The sequence below is a fragment of the Epinephelus lanceolatus genome, chromosome 2, assembly GCF_041903045.1.
Source record: "Epinephelus lanceolatus isolate andai-2023 chromosome 2, ASM4190304v1, whole genome shotgun sequence".
NCBI lineage: Eukaryota > Metazoa > Chordata > Actinopteri > Perciformes > Serranidae > Epinephelus > Epinephelus lanceolatus.
In genome coordinates, this window is record NC_135735.1 from 8487575 (window position 1) to 8507488 (window position 19914).

A 19914-nucleotide genomic window follows, 5' to 3' on the forward strand; every position below is an offset into this window, starting at 1 on the left:
CTCTATGTAAATTTGTGCTCTTGGGGCTGATACTGAACTGCAACACACACGAATAACTGCAAAATCTTTATAGAGCGCGCACAAGTGTGTCGAGGTTGCCCACTTCATCTGCTCCTTTATCCACAGCTCTTAGAGCTCTGCTTGATAATGCGCTGAGAGAGTAAATTATTTTAATGAGGTGGAGGGTTGTGATGGAAGAGATGCTTTGAACTCCCATCAATTCTGAACGGTGCGGGAAGCAAACCTGGGTCAAAAAGCTGGTGCAGATCATTTTTAAGCACTTGTTTTAAGCATGTGTTGAGTACCGGAATAAGACCACATAAGCACTTGTCCAGTGGCGAGTGGTTAGATGTCAGCCAGAAATTAGCATTGACTTTGATTTTTAATATTCTTAATTTTATATGATTGTCTAGCACTCATTAGCACCAGAACTGCCATTTGGCAAACATCGTCCACTTGGCACCTAATTAGACCGTGGCAGGAGAAAACTATTTACAAATACAAATGTCTTGTACCTCCTTGTTCCTCCAGGGCTTTAAAATGTGCTCATTTCCTCAATTGTCTTCAATTCATTAAGAGCGAAAACCACTTAGGCAAAATTATTACTAGGACATCGGTTGTAGTTATGATTTTAATTTTTCTTTCCAATCAAAAACAAAACAGCACAGTTTATTTCGTGAATGAGGCTGCTGATTTTGACAAAATGAGATGTCTGTTGTTGCGTAAAATTAGCCATCATTAATCTAAACACTTGTGGAACATTTCTCACAACTATCTCATCTTAAAACTTAATTTCCCCAAGAAAACTGTGAGCAAAATTTCAGTCATAGGACAGAGCTGGGTATAATTTACTCTATGAATGTAAACTTTAGTTTTTCTGCTCTGACATCTGCAGCACATCTGAAGAGACATGTAGCATGTAAAAAAAAAAAAAAAATCAGCTACATTCTATAATTCCTCTCAATAAACATGCAGTTTTACAAAGTCCCAGAAGACTATATTTTAATTTCAAAAGGTTGTATCCGTGGATGCATGGTGGTGTGGTGGTTAGCACTGCCGCTTCACATTAAGATTAGTTTAATGTTTGAACCCTGGGGTTGGGGAGCCCTTCTTTGTGTGTTTGGAAAAAAAAAAAACCTAAAATAAATCCCTATAAAATAAAAAGAAATAAAAATCCTAAATGTGTGTTTTAAAAAAAAAACTCTTTCCTGTCTAACAACTTTTTAAAGCTGCATTATATTAAAACGGCTTTAAAGAGGCAACAGATAGGATTCGGGGTTTTTTTTTTTTGGCTTGGCGCCACCACGCAACAGTGGTGTTGCGTTGCACTGTCGCAACGACCAAATTGACCGTGGGGATCAGAGATAATCAATAATATGACTCTATTAGACTCTCTAAATTAAATAAAATGTAGGCTGTAAAGCCACCAGTATACCTCTGTGTATATGTAGAATGAGAAGGTGTGTGGACACTCTACTAAATAAATGAGTAAAGAGACCGAGCAAAAATTATCAGATTTATCTGAAGAAAAAACAAATAGTAATGCAAATAATTATACCAGAATGCACAGTACCAGTACAAACAGCTCACAGTAAATTAAACCAATATGTACAGTATCAGTACAAACTAGGGTTGTCAAAAGTATCGATACTCTGAAAAGTATTGATACTCAAACGCTGTATCCGGATACAATACTAATTTACAAAAGTATCGATACAAACAGTGCACGCCACCTCAGCGTCTGTCGGGTGCACGCGACGGGTCCGACGGACACGCACTGTGCAGGCAGCGTCTGGCAAGCACAGAGCCCTCGCTGCAACCCGGCTTGTTGTCATTGCTGTGCATGCATGCACACATTTCTGTTGCTGTAATATGGCCAGCGCAGCTGCAGGAGGATCAGAGCAGCCAGTTTTGGTCAAAAATGATAAAGGAAAAAGCTCTCTTTGGAAATATTTAGTGAAGTGAACACAGCATGCTGCAGACGGCAGGTACAGCCCCCTCCCCTCACTAGCAGCTGACCAGCTGGTGTCGCCAGCATCAAACTAAAATATAACTTCTAACGTTAATGTGGGAGCTAAGCAGAAAACTTTATCAGTCATGCCCGTCTGTAACATTAATAGACAATGTTAGTTTAACAGGACAACACAATTATGTGTGTCTGAAAAGTTATGTTAACTGTAAAGTCACAGATTGAAGCTGAAAAAACATTTGGTTTCTCCCGTAACCCCTGGATCTCTGATCACACAGTGAGGTAGAAACAGGAGCATCCTGATCCTAAACTACCAACTCTATCTGATCAGCAACGAAAATATGGTGCTAGTTCACCAGAAGCACAGAAAATAAACAGGGCTGTAGATAAATACATTTATCTTTAAATTTTATTTATGGACAGATCTTGTTTCTGGTTGTTATTTATTTTGGGGGGATTTTTTGTTGTTATCATTGATGTTACTGTTCTTTATTTAAAAAATGACATGCCTCTTAATTTTTTGCTGCTGTATCGAAAATGGTATAGAGTATTAAATATTTTCCTGGGTATTGATATCGAGTTTGAAATTTTAGTATCGTGACAACCCTAGTACAAACAACAGTAGACACAGTGGTATTATACCAATATGCACATGTAAACAGTCCCGATTCTAGAATAAACGGTACCATATGGAAACGGTGCAGCCAGTTGGAGCTCAAACTGAATGGGAAACAAAGTCCAGTGTTCACAGCTGGGCGATGTCCGTCGATAGCTGCATCCGTGAGAAGAGAACAGAAGGAAGGGAGGGGGTTATCACTGTCCGAGGGCTGCCGTAGAATGGCAACGAGGATGTCAGCCGACCAACACTCGCTACCCGCTCCCTGGTTGCGGCGATTTGCGATGCTGGTCAGCTAGGAATGAACTAGCAGCCAGTACAGTACAGTCCTCTCTGGTCTAGCTAACATTTAGCCGTGTTACTTACTGATCCATTAGAAAAAGCTAACTGGACGTGGGTTTTGAAGCGTCTTTGGTCACGGAGCTCCCTCCATCTCTTGAATGCCTGACTGAGGTTTACTCTTGTTTTTCCTCTTCTTTTATCACTCTCCTTTTTGCTCTTCTTTGCCTCCTCACACAGAGGAGCTTGTTTTCTTTCGCTAGGCCTTTTTTCACTTGTTTCCAAACTGTGTCCGTCTGCCATTGTGCTCGTGACTCAACTATCTCATGCCCAACTCCTCCTAAGGACCAGCTCCAGTCCGTGATTGGCTGACCGACCAGTTTCGCAATACATGACGCGTTTCCTGCCGTAAAGCAGATTTTTTTCTGCGAAATTTCGGCACCGGTGGCAGAAGCTTATTGCAAAGATTGCAAAGCCACCAAGTAACTTATGTAAACGCTGATAGTCTGATTTTACTGTGGCCACTCCCCTGTGCAACCCACATTATTTTCATAATGATATATTTAGGAAAATATGCTATCTGCTGCTTCTTTAAATGTGTGAATGATGTGTGTATTTTACCATATTCTATTTAATATTCATTATTAACTAACATATAGTGTCTTTTAGTGCCATGAAATGCGCTTTATAAATAAAATGTGTGATTATTTTTTATATTATTAGAGTTTAAAGGGTAAATTAATCAAAGAAACCCAAACTATTTAAGTTTTTTTTGGGTGCAAGCAGGTAAAATTGTTGTGAAGATATAAACATTTTAAGTGGAGCTTTTTTGCCTTGTCCCTGAAATAAAATAAAGTTTGACAAAGCCAATCCAACCTAATCCAACCATCTCTCTACTTGCTGACCAGACTGTTTTTTGATCTCGTCTCATATCTATTTGAAGTATGATGTCATTTCAGTCCATCTCCACTACCCTGTTTTTGCAAATATCAGCAGTTCTTCACTCCCCACACTCTCTCCCTTACCAACTGTAAAACGTCTCTTAAGACCATCCTGTAATGTCACAGAGAGAATATGAGAGAGAGATTTTCAGGGTCAAGCACCGTTCCAACTTATCACAACGCTAAAGACTGTCCTTTCTGCTCTGATTTGACAAGCTTTAACAAGCGACACGTCGCACCGTTAACGGGTCAGAATCCACATTATCTCTCACTGAAATTCAAATAAAGGTGCTGTCACTGGAGGCAAAGTCGGTGTAGTGGTGTAGTCTAGTTCATTGGAGGGAGTGTTTTGCGATGACCCACTCAAACCTTGCACAACCACCTCCCAGAGCCCACAACTCTAACTAACACATACAGCACATGCATTCACACATAATACTGGGTATCTGCTATCAGCATGAAACCTCCTGAAGCCATTTACTGTGAGCAACAAAAGACTTTAACAGCAAAGGCCACATACAGTTGGGGAGATTTAACATGTTGTTCATCTTTTTTGTTTTCAGGGAAAGTTGCTCTGTAGGTTTATGAGTTAATTCTTTTTTTGAGTTATGACTGAGTTATTTCTAAATTTCGGTCATGTCAAAAACAATATGACTGTGTGTTTCGTATGCTAGGATAGATAAACTTCCTGTGAGGATATAGTGTAGATGATGACCTGGCTTGAACTGTTGTTATCTTGACGTGACTTTAGCCAAATGGCCTACGTGACTTCAGTCATGGTTTGGCGAGGTCCTGGCTAAATTGGAAGAATCAATTGTTCTCTGAGCCGGGTGTCTAAATGGCAGGAAATAACACCTGGGAAGTACCAACAGTACCTACAATGCTCATTCCTCACACACTATAAATTGTCATGATGTACCAAGTCTTTGGCTTTTCTCTCAAGATTAAAAAACCCTAAAATGTGCAACTCCATGTCTGAGCGTCTCTTATTTTAAGTAATGGTGATGCTACAGCAATGACAGTCATATCAGCTGTATCTTGGGATGCCAGGGATTAACCATTCATTGGCAGTTAACTGTTCAACGGTTAACCGGTGAGAATATTTTTGACCTGTTACGCATGTCGGTCTATAGGGTAATCTTCCTACTCCTGGTTTACTGCACTATGTGCCACCCAGGTCCAGTGGGAGCAAGCTAGCAGCACCACTCATTCTGCAATTTACGCTAGAAATCCCGTCCCTACCCAACATTGTTGCTATAGAGACATCTCCCCAAGATTGCCCCAGCAAGTAAGCAGCACAATTCTGAGCCACAAAACCTCTTCATTGTTAACTATGTTAAAACTGTTGGCTCTGTTAGCACCTGCGGAAGCAAAAAAGTCAAGGTCCCGAGCCGTGCCAGAAAGCTCGCAACCTCGCTCTTTTCTTCTCAAACGGACTTTCTTTGTCTTCCATTAGATATCAAAAACTCAAATACTCAGAGGTCAAAAAAATCACTGGAGACACGTAGAATCAGATGCAACTGAGTTTAATGTGCTCGCAGGCAACAAACACATCACAACTCAATGAGTCAAGCTCCGGAGCAAGACTGAAATTTCTTTGTTTGTGCACTCGTATTTATTGTGAAGATCTTCTGCTGAGTCATCTCTTTCTTAATCCTTCCCATTTGGCTCTGATCGTAACGATATCCCACTTCTGCTTTCATCCTACCACCATAACGGTGTCATATTTCTGCTGAGCCTTCACTTTTTCTCCTTTCATCCTAAACCCCACCTCTTTACTCGTACTCGTAATGTTTTTCCTAGACAATCTAAGACCGCCTCCTCTTACTAGGGTCATTCTCAGGACAAGCTGTAATTCCCCTAACTTTCCACCAGTGTTTCTGAGCCCATCCTCATGCTATTTTTAGAAATGATGCCTAGGTACTCCTCCACCACAATGCTTAAATGCTCAGTGAGCGTGTGTGTCATAGGAATACATGAAATAATAAACCAGTGTGTGATTTGTCAGTGCACAGAGTACATTGCTTCAACACGTATCTTTTAAAAGTCAACTAAAAGGTACAGTATATGTCTTCAGTAAATCAGTACATTACACTACACACCATTAGCAGTGTCAGCATGGCTAGTGGTGCTAACATTGTTAACAATGCTTAAAATGAAGCAGCTTACTCACCAGGGCTACTTGGGAGGAAACCGGAGGGTTTCAAAAGCAACGCCGTCCCAGTAGTGGCCGTTGATAAACCAAGACTGCCCACGTAAGATTGATTTCCTGTATCTATGTCACATGGGTTTTGCCACTGCCCCGCCCCTTTAGGAGACTAGCAGCGGTCCTGAGTCTGTTCATACCAATGGGAAAAGTAAACCTTAGTGCCAATTATGACCATTTCCTTCACCCCATAGTCACGCAAGTAAATATTTTTCCACAAGCCCAACCGTTCTTAACATTCTGATACTGACACAGCATTTTTCAGCAAGTTCTTTCACTAATCTATGTTGTTATGTATCCTTTTGTATCCCTTAAATGGCTAAAGGAAAATCCTGGAGCTTTCTTAGAGGGTATATGCAGTATCCCTGCAAATCATGTAGACTTCACCACTGCTTTCTCCAAACTTTAGGACATTTTGTTACTTGTTATCAAAATTTCAGACCCCTTGTGTGAAGGGATCTGTACCAAGATTGTTATTCATGGCACAAAAAATACTGACAAGATATCAAATACTGATATCTGTATCAACCTCATAAAAACAGTATCAGTTGGGCTATAAAAAAAATGTCAGTCTGGGTAGCAGTTTTGAATTGAATGACTGTTTGTGAAATCTTTGTTCAGCCAAGAAGTGTTTGTGCCCTAATGAGACACTGCATAAATGTCATACCAGAGGGCCACCTGAGCCACCCGACCGCCTCTGTGATCCGCCAAAGTGCTCAAATTTTAAAGGTTAATGAATCTCATCATAGAGTACAAAGCAAAGGGAGACAAAGGGGGATAAGACTGAATAACAGTCACAGATTACAGATATTAATTTGAGATTTTTTTTTAAATTACTTTGTATTCAAATGGAAGAAACACACATCTGTGTGCCCTTGTAATTCCAGTTGCTTTAATAATTACACCGCCCACATTTTGGTTACATAAGCTCTCATTTCAAAGCAGACCAGTAAGCAAAGCCTGGCATTGTAAAAACAATTTCCCAGTCTTTAGAAATTCTGAGGCGACAATGATGAGCACTTCCCTCAATTAATGCAAATGGCCGCCATCACAGAATGAAGTATCCTTTTCAAATGAAAAGAAAAATAGAATTGTAATTACCATTTTCCACAGTGTTTTAAAAACATTAATACACAGCATGTGTCAGCCTGGAAAGTGCTCAGCTTTGATGGTGTTTTGTATAAATACAGTAATTCATTCGTTTCAGGAGAGCAGACGGTGACGTCTCAGAGAACAGCATGTTCCTGCTCAGAGACCTGAAGCCTGTAAATACCTTTCAACCCTGTCTGTCTGGCATGGTAAGTGGTATGCACACTGTAGTGGGCAATAACAGAGAAGACCAGCACTTCTATTACTGTATTTTTTACTGGCGCACTTGGACCACTTGTGACAGATAACACTGTGACAAATAATTCAAGAAAACTGTGTGATTAAATATAAGCAAGGGACATGATTTGAAACAAGGTTACTTCAGATGAAATAAAAATCCAAGGCAAATAAACATTAAATAATAATTGGAAGAACACAAACTGAATAGGCCTGTCCATGACAAAATAGTTCCTCATTTAGTGACCATGGAATGGCAACAGCATTGACAATTTTCTGGCCCGGCTTATATCAAATAAGGTTTTTTAAGGTTTTGCTGCCTCATAGCACAAATGACCTTAATATATCTGCACAGGGTGGATGGGGTTGTTGGTCAATACCAATGAGACGAGTTAGATTTCTGGCTTATAAAACTCTTTTTCCGGTCTCTACAATGTTAGAACCCAAACTAAACTCTCTGTCCTCTGAAGTTTGACACCTTTATTTCATACCTACTCACATTTAATGGTAGGAAGATAGAGGATGTTGCTTAAGGCCAGTGACTGTCCTTTTAAGCTATTTCGTACAGACTAGAAATATGACAGTCAGGGCTGCAAGTAATGATTGTTTTCATTATTGATTCATCTGCCAGTGATTTTCTTGATTAATTGTTTTATCCATAAAATGTCAGAAAACACTAAAAAGCACACAAACCTGTCATAATTACAATTTCTCAGAGCCCAGAGAAACATTTTAAAAGTGTGTGCTTTAGTCAAACAACCAGCCCATTCTCATTCCCAGGGTATGAAAAGCAGCTTTGTCCTGCACTTCAGCATGTGATATTGACACTTAGACCCTTTAGCATTTCAATGATACACACCAGTCATTCACCTAACTCCAGTGTAAACTCATTCACAGCAATACTTGATGCTGAGAGCAATTGACGTAATATACAGAGAAATAAAGTCTGCAAAGGGCAGGAGGGAGAGGAGGTGGGCAAAACAAAGCTGGACTTTAACCCAGGAGACCACAGTTCATGTCCAATGTGAAACCAAAAGTCAGTGTTGTTTAAAGTAATGTTACACAATTTAAATACTGTCATCATGTGCTGACGTCACCCATGTGACATACTTTATTACACTGCCCACATTTTGGTTACATTAGCTCTCATTTCATAGCAACCAGTAAGCAAGGCCTGGCACTGTAAAAACAATTTCCCAGTCTTTAGAAATTCTGAGGAGACAATGATGAGCACTTCCCTCAAGTGGAAAACATACTTGTTTTATCCTAAAACATGATCCTTTTTCTAACCAAATAGTTTTCTTGCCTAATCCCAACCCTTTCACAACATTAACCAAGTTTTACAATGTGTTTCAGCTGTGCGTAACACAGATATGGTAACACCTGGGCCACACTGCCTGCGTAGACCGCATGAGACAACTTCTTCGCTGAACTGCTGCGGCTCGCACGCATGCAACGTTCACACAGACAGTGTTGCTGCTGCAATGCTGCCTGCTGCTCTAAGTAATGTATTTCCACATTTAAAAGCTGATACTCCACTTATTTATGGAGTCATGCAAGCCATTTTCAACAGTACAGTCCTGCAAATATTTCACAATAAGAAACCTTGTGTTAACAACTGAAGGGATTCTGTCAGACGGCCTTTATTTTAAAATGGAAAAAGGAAGTGATGAGTTAAAAATAAATATTTTTATGTTCTTCATGTCTGTGACAGATACAGCCTTGACATTGTAACTAGTGACAGGTGGTATGATGTCTAGTTTTGCTGAGAACTGCAGGCGTCCTGCGGAAAACCTAGGCAACTCCGAATCTCTAGATGTTTTCGCAGCTGAGTAGCAGCAAAGTTGCAGAACCTCTTGGTTCCATGAGCAGCGCAGCACTCTTAAAAAAAAAAACAAGAAGTTCTGCAACATGCATACACTGCTCACACAAGCAGTGTGGCCTGCAGAAAAAGGGTATACTGTACTGTGTGTTGCTATGATACAATGAGGAGTGTGACAAAGTGTAGGTATTTGCAGACCTTGGTCCAAAACTTAAAAGGCATTCAATTCATTCAATATCACATTTGAGAAGTTTAAACCAGCAAATGTTTTTCATTTTCGCATTAAAATGCTTGAAAGGATTCACTGGTATTAAAATAGCTGCAGATTATTTTTTTTGTCAGTTGATTAAAAGATTACTCAACGAACCTTTTCAGCTGTAGAAAAAGCAGTATGGTTATTATTTATCATAATATGTACCTGGTCACTTAATGCAGCTACTCTATAATTAACTACCTCTATAATTAACCAGCCTTCACTCTGACACTCTTCAGAACAATCCGCCATAAGAAGCAGATGCAATTTTCCCACATACAGAAGAACCAACTCATCCTCCTAGTGCTCCGCAGGTTCAGACAAAAGGCTGCAGAGGGTTCAGCTCTCAGTAAAAATGTTCTACAATCAGACACTCGCTGAGAGCAGTCAGAATATTTTTGGTAAACAACTGGGCACCATTAAAGTTTGGATGAATACCATGTTTCACTAATAGCAGACCTTCTCCAGAGGCTGGATTTAAAAATAGGCTGCAGCCAAACCACCATTTTTTGAATAATTTACAAATAACACATCCAGGCCTTTGTTAAAAATTGTGCACCTCTATCTTAGATGCTGTGAGAATGCTCATTAAGCCCCTCAGCCATCCCAAACGTATAACAGCTGTCAACTCTCTCATTAATGCCCACGCCATAAAAATATGTCCTACTGCATCCGTGGCTCTGGGTAACCTTCACTGGCCTAATGCACAGCAAAACAGTGTAATGGCCAAATGCATCTTTCTCCTCTCTTAAGCCAGTTAGCATTACAAAGCTGAAGTTACTCCACACAGATGCTGCTGTATATGAAGTTCAGGTTGCACCAAGCTCTTCAGTGAGGATATACACCCTAATTTAAGATAACGTCATAATGTAGCAGAAAATAACACTACATTATTTAACGAGGATTCATTTTTACTTTAAGCAATACCAAGGGTCTTTAAATAACCACATTAGGATCTCAGAAAAAAGGAAATATCGTTTTAATATTTCATTTGTGCAACCCAGTAAAGATTACATGAAAGTTCTATGTTTTATTAAGCAGCTACCCCCCGACACTGTGTGCATTCGTCACTGTGCAGCTGCGAGCAAGCATTTGCATGTTTTTTGCTAGATCATAAAAAAAGTTATTTGTTAGTAATAAAAAATGTCTGGAGAGAAAACCGTGCAGTGTTGGGCACAGAAAATAATTGTTTCTTAAGAGAAGGTTGAATTTATGCTGCCGTAGGATCCAATAAAGATATCTGGCAACTCAACAAAACGCTTAATTAAAAAGCTGATAAGCACTACATGATCACAAACTTTCAGTGTCTAAGTGTTATTCTATGGGAAAGGGTATAAGGTCACTTCACAGGGAGGTAAGCTTGGGTGGGATCCACAGAAATTAACATTTTTGGCACTAATATTTGACTGTGAAGGAACAAGAATGAAATGATTGTTTACTATAACAGGTGCTTTCTTCAGAGCCCTCAGGGATTTTACATCACCACTATAGACCCTTTTAGAACCGACGTCACAATGTTCGTCATTTCATTAGCTGTAGGCAAAACACAACTCACCACTACTGGGCTGTAGGCTACATAGGAGTCTCCAAATGTGGTCTTGTTGTGTTATTGGGAGCCGGAATAGAAGGAGTCATAACTCAAAACTTACATTTTATCACATACCAGCCGCCACTGTCCGTCAACAAAAACAAAGGCAACTAGAGTTAAATGTGATAAGACCAAAGGACTGGACGGAGGCGAAGATAGTGGATTACTACAAGATGGCCCACCTACAATATACTCCCATTGTATGAAATGGTATACATTTCCGGTCACCTAAGTAGGCGTTGTCCCCCGTACCCCAATCAAAGACGATGGAGAACAGCCAATCAAAGACGAGTATCCCCAACCTCGCTTCTGTCAACATGTGTGTACCCTTACTGGCCGTAAGCTAAATAAATAAACGGTCTGTGAAAATAAATATTTTTTCCAGCAGATGTCTTAGTTACAACATGACTGAGCTAACTGGAGTAGTTTCATGTCGTTTCCGACAAGGGGAGGCTTTTAACAGATGATGTCCTGATGTTAGCTTTGCTGCTAGTGTTAGCTGTCCCTGTCAGCTGCAGCCACTGATGCTTTGTAGACATCGTGATTTCCCAAAACTGAATAAACACTACACATAGCAACACAAAACTGCTTTGCTAGCTCAATCATGTTGTAACTAAGATATCCGCTGGAAAAAATATTTTTTTAATCCAGTATCTTTGGTGAAACTGCACTGATTTCAGCACCTGAGAGCAGCTATCTGTTGCCAGATCTCGCGAGAGTGTGTTGTTGAGACAGAGACAGGTCTTGAACAAAGTAAATTTTCTCCTGATTTGTCCGTCTGAAATTTGCCATTTTGGTGTCAGAATGTTCTGAAGATATGTGGCTTGTGATAAATGGGTCCAATATTTGCTTCCGTGACTATAGGGCGAAAGAATCGGCCATAATCTGTAATCACGTTCATTTCTCCCACTGAAGTCAATGGACACAGACCTGCTGTTAGTCTCCTAAAGGGGCGTGGTGCCCGCGGTCCATCAGAAACTGGGGAGGTACTAAAAGGAATACTGGATTTCTCCATAACACTAACCTTTTACCGCATTAGCTAACGTTAGCTTCAATAGCATAAACTGGAGGAATCCATTCAAGTGTCCTCCTTTGTTAGACTGGCATAGTAATCAACCACAAAGCTTCCTGTGACGTCATCCATCCACTGAGTGAGAGCATACGGGTCGGCCAGTCCGGTTCCGTTGGTCAGTGTTTACTTATTCAAGTAACACTTGCTGTTCCTGACATGAGTGACCTGACATGGTGCGTTCATAAATTCAGTCTGATGCCCTACAGTAAAATGAGAGCGCTGTTGGTAGAAGAAATGGTGATCTCTCCCCCATGAATGACAGTAAACTTGATATCTTTGGGTTCTGGACCCTGGACTGATTAAACCAATATCTAAATAGATCAGCTTGGGCTGTGGGAAATATTAAGGGGCATTTTTCTTTATTTTCTAACATTTTCTACCTTAAGGAATGTTCTTGGGTATCTGAAGGATGACTGTAGGTAAATCCAGCTTTCACTCTTCTTTTAGCACGGCTTTGGTCTCCACCAACTTGTAAGAAAAAAGTATTTAGGTCATAAACCGCTAGATATTCATTGACACCATCTTGTTTTCTGCCATTTGTGCTGGATAGGTAGTATCCTTTAAAATGGGTTTTATTGGAGTTTTACATTAACTCTGAGATTTTTGCTTTTTGATTTTTTAGCTGGAAAACAGTTGATAAAAGAATTGAAACTGAGCCTTAAAAAATGAGCTAAACTGAATCTAAGGCTCTGTACACCTGCAGTGTTGTGTGAGAAGTCTCTGTGGGATCTCTGTGAATGACTCTGTTCACATTACTGCTATACTTGTTTTAACACGAACATACTGATTCATGCAGCTTTAAGGCTGTTTTAATGAATGCACTTTACTACTTCTGATTTTATACTGTTCAACAAACTGTAGTGCCATACAGGAACAATCCCACCGACTTCACTTTAACTTGAGTCTCAGGCCTAATCAAATGTTTGCTGTTGTTTCAGACGCTGTGGTTACTCTGATTGCAAAACACATGAAAACTGCATAAAAAACTGCCTCTCAAATCATCCAATTGGACAATGGGAAAAAAGCAGTGATGACGTTGGGTACTTTTCCACTCAGAGTTGAAGTTTCTTCAACTCAAGGAGTTCAGAGCGCTCTGGTGAAATTGCCAGGCCCCTAAAGTGCAGAAACGCACAGTGCACAGCAACACAAAAACAGCGAGCAAAAAGCTTCATTCTCAATAAAAAACAATTCCAAAAAGCCGCCTCCAGCTGCTTTCTGTGTGATCAGGGCTTAATGACGCCATGCATCTGCTTTTGTTTAGGTGGAACTGGAGATTTGGATTTAAAAATGTACAAAAAACAAAACAGAACAGACACTATAGACCTGCACAGTGTGGTCTCCTTTACTTAAAATGCAAACTTGCTCATGAAATATTGCATAGGCTTCCCACATCTAAAGGAACAACACCAACAGAACAAAAACAGACACTGAAATAGCTCGATTATAGGAATTAAGTCAGGCCAGAAGCAATAGAAAAGAAATTTTAATTGTCCTCTGTGGAGCAGCTTTGCAAGCATTTCAAAAAATACTGGACACTCCAATAGGTTTTCTACATTAAGTGGTGTTTTAAAGTGAGCAGGTCAGACAAGATAACTAAATGTTTCTCACTGTTCACAGGTAAAATGTGAGACTTAAGAAAGGAGACCTTAAACAGGAATATGAAACAAACTGTTCCAGACCGAGTGTCAAGATAAAACTGAAGCAGAAACAGTCTTTGCCATTTAATCTTTGACTCTGGAACTTGTGAAGTTCTTTTATTCTTGTGTGTTTTTTAAATTACATCTCAGCGACTTTAAGTTCACTTCGTGCGAAGAGCTTTCCCCAGCATCAAAATGTACTTGTATGCTTTTACTGTTTACCACCTCTGGTTCTTGGAGAGGGGAAGTCAGGACGGCTTTGGTAGGAACGTTTGTACCATGAGGTGTATGCATGAACACGTTTGAGCCACTTCTGTCGACTTTTTTCTTCAATAATTAGTTATTCAAACAGCAAAGAAAATGTTTGGAAGGAGTGAAGCACATTACCAGCAAAGGAAGGACAAAGAGGGGACACAACACAGGTTGTTGTTGTTGACTGGCTGACTGCCACTGGCCAAAAGACGCAAAGGTGACAGAAGTTTCCGCTGTGTAAACACAACCTAAAAACCATTAGCTCACCTCATAATTAATTAAAAATACTAACTGTTCTAACATTAAACATAAAATGGATATCTCTGCAGTGTACGTTGAGATTGTAACAGCTCTACTTAAAGCCAGTGAGCCTCTTCTTAAAACAAAAAAGAAGGGGAAAGCTAGACCTGGCTGGAACACGTATGTGGCTGAATTCTATACGGAAGCCTGTGCAGCTACTAAATCTTGGGCAATGGCTGGTAAACCAAGACAGGGACCTATCTATGAATACAAGAAGCATACAAACGCAAAATATAAATATGCTATACGTTACATCAGTAACAACGAGCAAACTTTGAGGGCTGACTCCATGGCCAAGAAATGCTATTGCTGCACTCTGGCAACAGCATTATACTAAACTATTTAATTGTGCCCCGACTGAATGCTATCAAGTAGATAATGTTGAAGGTGTGAGTACAATTAAGACCCATGAGGTGTATCAAGTGATCAGTAACCTATCAGTCAATAAATCTACAGGTATGGATTCTATCTCTGCTGAACATCTCAAATTTGCCAGCTTAAGGTTAGCTCCTCTGCTTGCCCTATGCTTCACTGCCTTCGTGGTCCATGGCTGTCTTCCAGACTCTATGATGACAGTGCTGCTGGTCCTTGTTGTCAAGGAAAAATCAGGAAAAGTATGCAGCTCAGACAATTACAGACCCATTGCTCTTGCTAGTGTACTGTCTAAAGTTGTTGAACAAATTCGTCTTGAAAGAGTCACTGCATTAATTATCTCTGCAGAAAATCAATTTGGCTTCAAACCTAAGCACAGTACGGATATGTGTATTTATGTTTTAAAAGAATTGTTGAGTAATTACAAAAGAAAAAAACTCATCCATGTTTATGTGTTTTTTAGATGCTTCCAAGGCATTTGACCGCGTGAACCATGGGAAGTTATTTAAAAAATTGAGCGAAGCAGGCGTCCCAAAATACATAGTGAGAATCCTGTCTTATTGGTATGCTCACCAAACTATGCTGGTGAAATGGGATAATTGTGTATCTGCTCCCTTTCAAGTCAGTAATGGAGTCAGACAGGGGAGCATTCTATCTCCTATTTTATTTCATTTTTATATGAATAGTTTGTCAAAAGAGTTAAAAATGTGTAAAACTGGCTGTATGTTTGGCAGTACAGTGGTGAACCATCTCATGTACGCAGATGACTGTGTGCTACTGAGTCCGAGCTCAGCTGGTCTGCAGCAGCTCCTTAATGTGTGTTCCTTGTATGGAGAGCAACATGACATAAAATATAATGATGTAAAGAGTGTTATTATGATGTCCAGAACAAATGAGGATAAACATATGGTCTTCCCTGACTTTAAGCTGTCAGGTCATGTTTTAAAAACCTGTAGTCAGGTGAAATATCTTGGTCATGTGATCACAGACACACTGACTGATGATGAGGACATTCTGCACCAGTTTCGCATGTTATATGTGCAAGCAAATGTACTGATACAGAAGTTCGGCTGTTGCTCTGATGGCGTGAAGCTGATTCTGTTTAAAGCTTATTGCACACCGCTATACACTGCACATCTGTGGTCAAATTATAAAAAAGCGAGCCTTCGGAGACTGCAAGTGGCATACAATGACCCTCTGAGAATTTTGTTAAAATGGCCCAGGTGGACCAGCGCCACCGAAATGTTTGTGACTGCTCGAGTCAACACTCTCCAATCTGTCTTAAGAAACATCATGTTTAAGTTCATCTGCCGTCTGAATAACTCAGAAAATCAGATTGTTTTGGAACTGACGAACATTGCATTTAGTGCCACATGTTACACGTCACTGCTCTGGAAACACTGGTATAAGTGTCTTTTAATAAGGGGTTGCTAGACGACCCCGTATGTTGTTGTTGTTGTCATTGTTGTTGTTTTTTGTATTTGTTCTTAACTGGACTTAGAGTCTGTAATAAAAATTATCTATCTATCTATAATTAACACTGACTACAAATGCAGCTTATGCTACATTGTCCCATAATGCAATGTGTGGTAAAGGAACATTAAGTTTAATGTCAATGATGCATGAAATCTTTTGAGACTCTGATGGGAGCTATCACAATTATGTTGCCAGTGAAATATATTTTATTACAGTGATTATCACCAACAAGTTCTCTAACTCAAACAATAAAATCACTTGTTTATTATTGCCTTTCAAAATTACACTTTTTCCAATCAGCCTCCACTGTCAGCAGGATGAAATGTTATTGCTTCCCACCAACACCACAAATGGATGGTAAAGAAATTATTTCTACAATCATTTTATGACTCATAGCCACTATGGTTGAGATGTGGTTAAGTTTAGGCACCTAAAATTCCTTAAAGGGGAACAACCAAATTTTGCAATTCAAACACGTTATTCCTACAGTCTAAGACTATATTAGTATTATTAAACATGAACAACTCTCTCAAGAGTTCAAAAACTTCCAGCACACACTAGAATATCAGGATTGACACAAAGTTTATTCAAAAATGTTTAACAACAAAAGGAGCGAACAACGCGTTTCACTTGTTGCGTCATCAGATTCGCGAATCTGATGACTGTGATTTATCCTGCACCAGCTGGCACCTAGAAGAAGCACTGCGCCGCTGTGCACAGGGATTTACTATTTTTATGAACAACTCTCTGTCAAATCCCAAACTAGAGTGCTAAAACCATGAAAAATAGGATGAGAGTAGAACGGACATCCCCATTTATATCAGCGAAGCAGGATGGTCAGAGCAGCGGCCATTTTTATGTGTGCTGTTGCCGTTGCAACCATTGTAGCAAGCAAACTTCCATATAAACAAACCCACTCACAGCAAGTCAGACTGCAGCTCCAGATTTTAAAACTTGATCACATCACAAGTTTGGGACTTCCTGTTCTGGTTTTTGGCTCTATGAGAGAGAGAAGTGCTACGAGCCATTCGGTCCCTGTATGACCAAAGTGAGAGCTGTGTCCGCATACTCGGTGTGAAGTCGACCACGTTCTCGGTGGGTGTTGGCCTCCGCCAAGGTTGTCCCTTGCCACCAATCCTATTTGTGATCTTCATGGACAGGATTTTGAGGCGCAGCCGGGGGGAAGAAGGGGTCCGGTTTGGGGACCTCAAGGCCAAAACACACCAGCGGCGTACGACGTGTGTCAAAACAGCTGCCCCCATTATTTTCTATTTACAAACCCACACCAGCGGCGGCTCGACTCACGTCGACGTGCTGCGCTGCGGCACTTTACGCTATTGTCCTATTTTTCCAGCGTCGCCGCCCTTGAAAAAACGCTATTTTGTACTTCCCAGCCTAGCGGACTGGAGTGTGCGATAGACATCCAGTTGACGTCCCGCAACGCAACGCTGCGGGACGTCAACTGGATGTCAACTGGATGTGTGTGTTGGGGGCTGCACTTGACTCGCGTCAATGACGCCGCCGTCATATGACGCCGCCGGTGTGTTTTGGCCTTCAGAATTGCTTCCCTGCTTTTCGCAGATGATGTGGTTCTGTTGACTCCATCACACCGTGACCTCCAGCATGCACTGGAGCATTTTGCAGCCGAGTGTGAAGCAGTTGGGACGAGAGTCAGCACCTCCAAGTCTGAGGCCATGGTCGTCTGTCGGAAACCGGTGGTTTGCCCTCTCCGGGTTGGGGGAGAGTTACTGCCTCAAGCGAGTGAGTTCAAGTATCTTGGGGTCTTGTTCATGAGTGAGGGTAGAAGGGAGCGTGACATGGATCGGCGGGCACTGTGCCAGTCCGTCGTGGTGAAGAGGGAGCTGAGCCAGAAAGCAAAGCTTTCAATTTACTGGTCCATCTACGTCCCAACCCTCACCTATGGTCATGAGCTCTGGGTAGTGACCAAAAGAATGAGATCGCGGATGCAAGCGATGGAAATGAGTTTCCTCCGTGGGGTGGCTGGGCTCAGCCTTAGAGATGGGGTGAGGAGCTCAGACATCTGGAGGGAGATAACTAAAGAGACACCAATCATTACTCGCACAGCCACCAGAGGATGCTTGTCAGGAAAACATAAATGTACTGTAGGTTGTTTTAGGTGAAACGAACAATGTTGTTATATTTCCAACAAGAACACTCTCAACAGATAGCTGGTGGAGAATTTCAAGAGTCTTCCTGCTCTGCAGACACAAGCATTTAAAAAAGGCCCCATTGGAATGTATGTTGATTAGTGTTCATTGTGCTGAATTAATCCTCATTTGCTCTATGTTACTCAGCATTTACAAAACAAACACAAACCTGGCAGCCCATTAATTCTGGCATCCCATCTCAGTCTGCAGGAGGAATATTATTGTTGACATATATTCCAGCTCTTATTTGTAAAGGCTTCCATTTTAAATTAAACATTTATTTAATATATTAAATGTATGTAAACAATTAATCAGCAGCAGAGATGAACAGCAGATGAGATTTGATTTTATTAAAAGGTGTAATCATACGCTGAAATAAATTATCACGGTACATTCTGGAGTTGGTCCTGATATTATATGAGTGAGATTTGTCTGTGTTGAGTTTCAGTGCATCATCACCACCTGACAAAGAACAAACCTGAGAAAACAGCAGGCAGAAAAGGCACCCAGCTGGCACCAGATGTCTATATGACATCAAAAAGATGTTGGATGGTTATGTTGAATAGGCATTAAGTTTGGTTGGATTAAAAATTAGGCTGACGATAAGGGATGCATGATATTGAATTTTTTGCCTATATATTACAAGTTATTTGGCCAATAACCGATACCTATATGGATGTACACCCATCAGCCAAAACATTAAAGCCACTGACAGGTGAAGTAAATAACTTTGATTATTTTGCTCCAATGCATTGTTCTGCTGGGAAACCTTTGGTTCTGGCATTCATGTGGATACCACCTGACATGTTCCACCCACTCAAACACCATTGCAGACCAAAAACCGTTTAGAAATGGCCTGTGGAGTGTGACAAAAAGCTCAAGGTGCCGACCTGGCTTCTAAATTTCCCAGGTCCAAATCTGCTCAAGGATTCTTGTGATGTGCCGGTACCCCAGATGTTCCCCTGATCCAAGGTGGGGCCTCCTTGGATCGGACCTGGCTCTGACCTGTCGAGGCATGGACACAGGATCTCTGGGAGTGTCCTGTGGTGCGTTGGCGGCAGATCCATTTAGTGCAGTGGGTTGTGAGGTGGGTTAATGGCACGTGCCACAGATGCTCATTCAGATTGGGATCTGGGGAATTTGGAGGCCAGGTTGACACTTTGAGGTCTTTGTCACATTCCTTGAGCCATTCCTGAGCCATGTTTGCAGTGGCATGGTGCATTATCCTGCTGGGGGGCCACTGCCATTGGGGAGTACTGTTACTGATGCTGTGCTAATATTATCGTGCATCCCTATCGACAATATTTTAAATGTCCATCAATGTTAGAATTTCACGCTGTGTGAACATTGATAATATTAAGTTTTGCAGGTGTTGGGTTTTAGCTTCAACACCTCATGACTAAATGATGATGAAGATGATGTTGGCATTAGACATTTGGAAGACATTGGACTTTGGTTACTGAACATCACAACTTAAAACCACCAAAATGTCCTCAAAAATTTGCTATGTCAAATTCACGTTGGCATTAAACGTTCTTGCACTTAATTTTGGTCAACTGATGTCACTACCTAAATTCAACCAAATATCTAACGACACTGGTGGCCAGCTGGGCAACTTCCACTGCGTTGATTCTGCC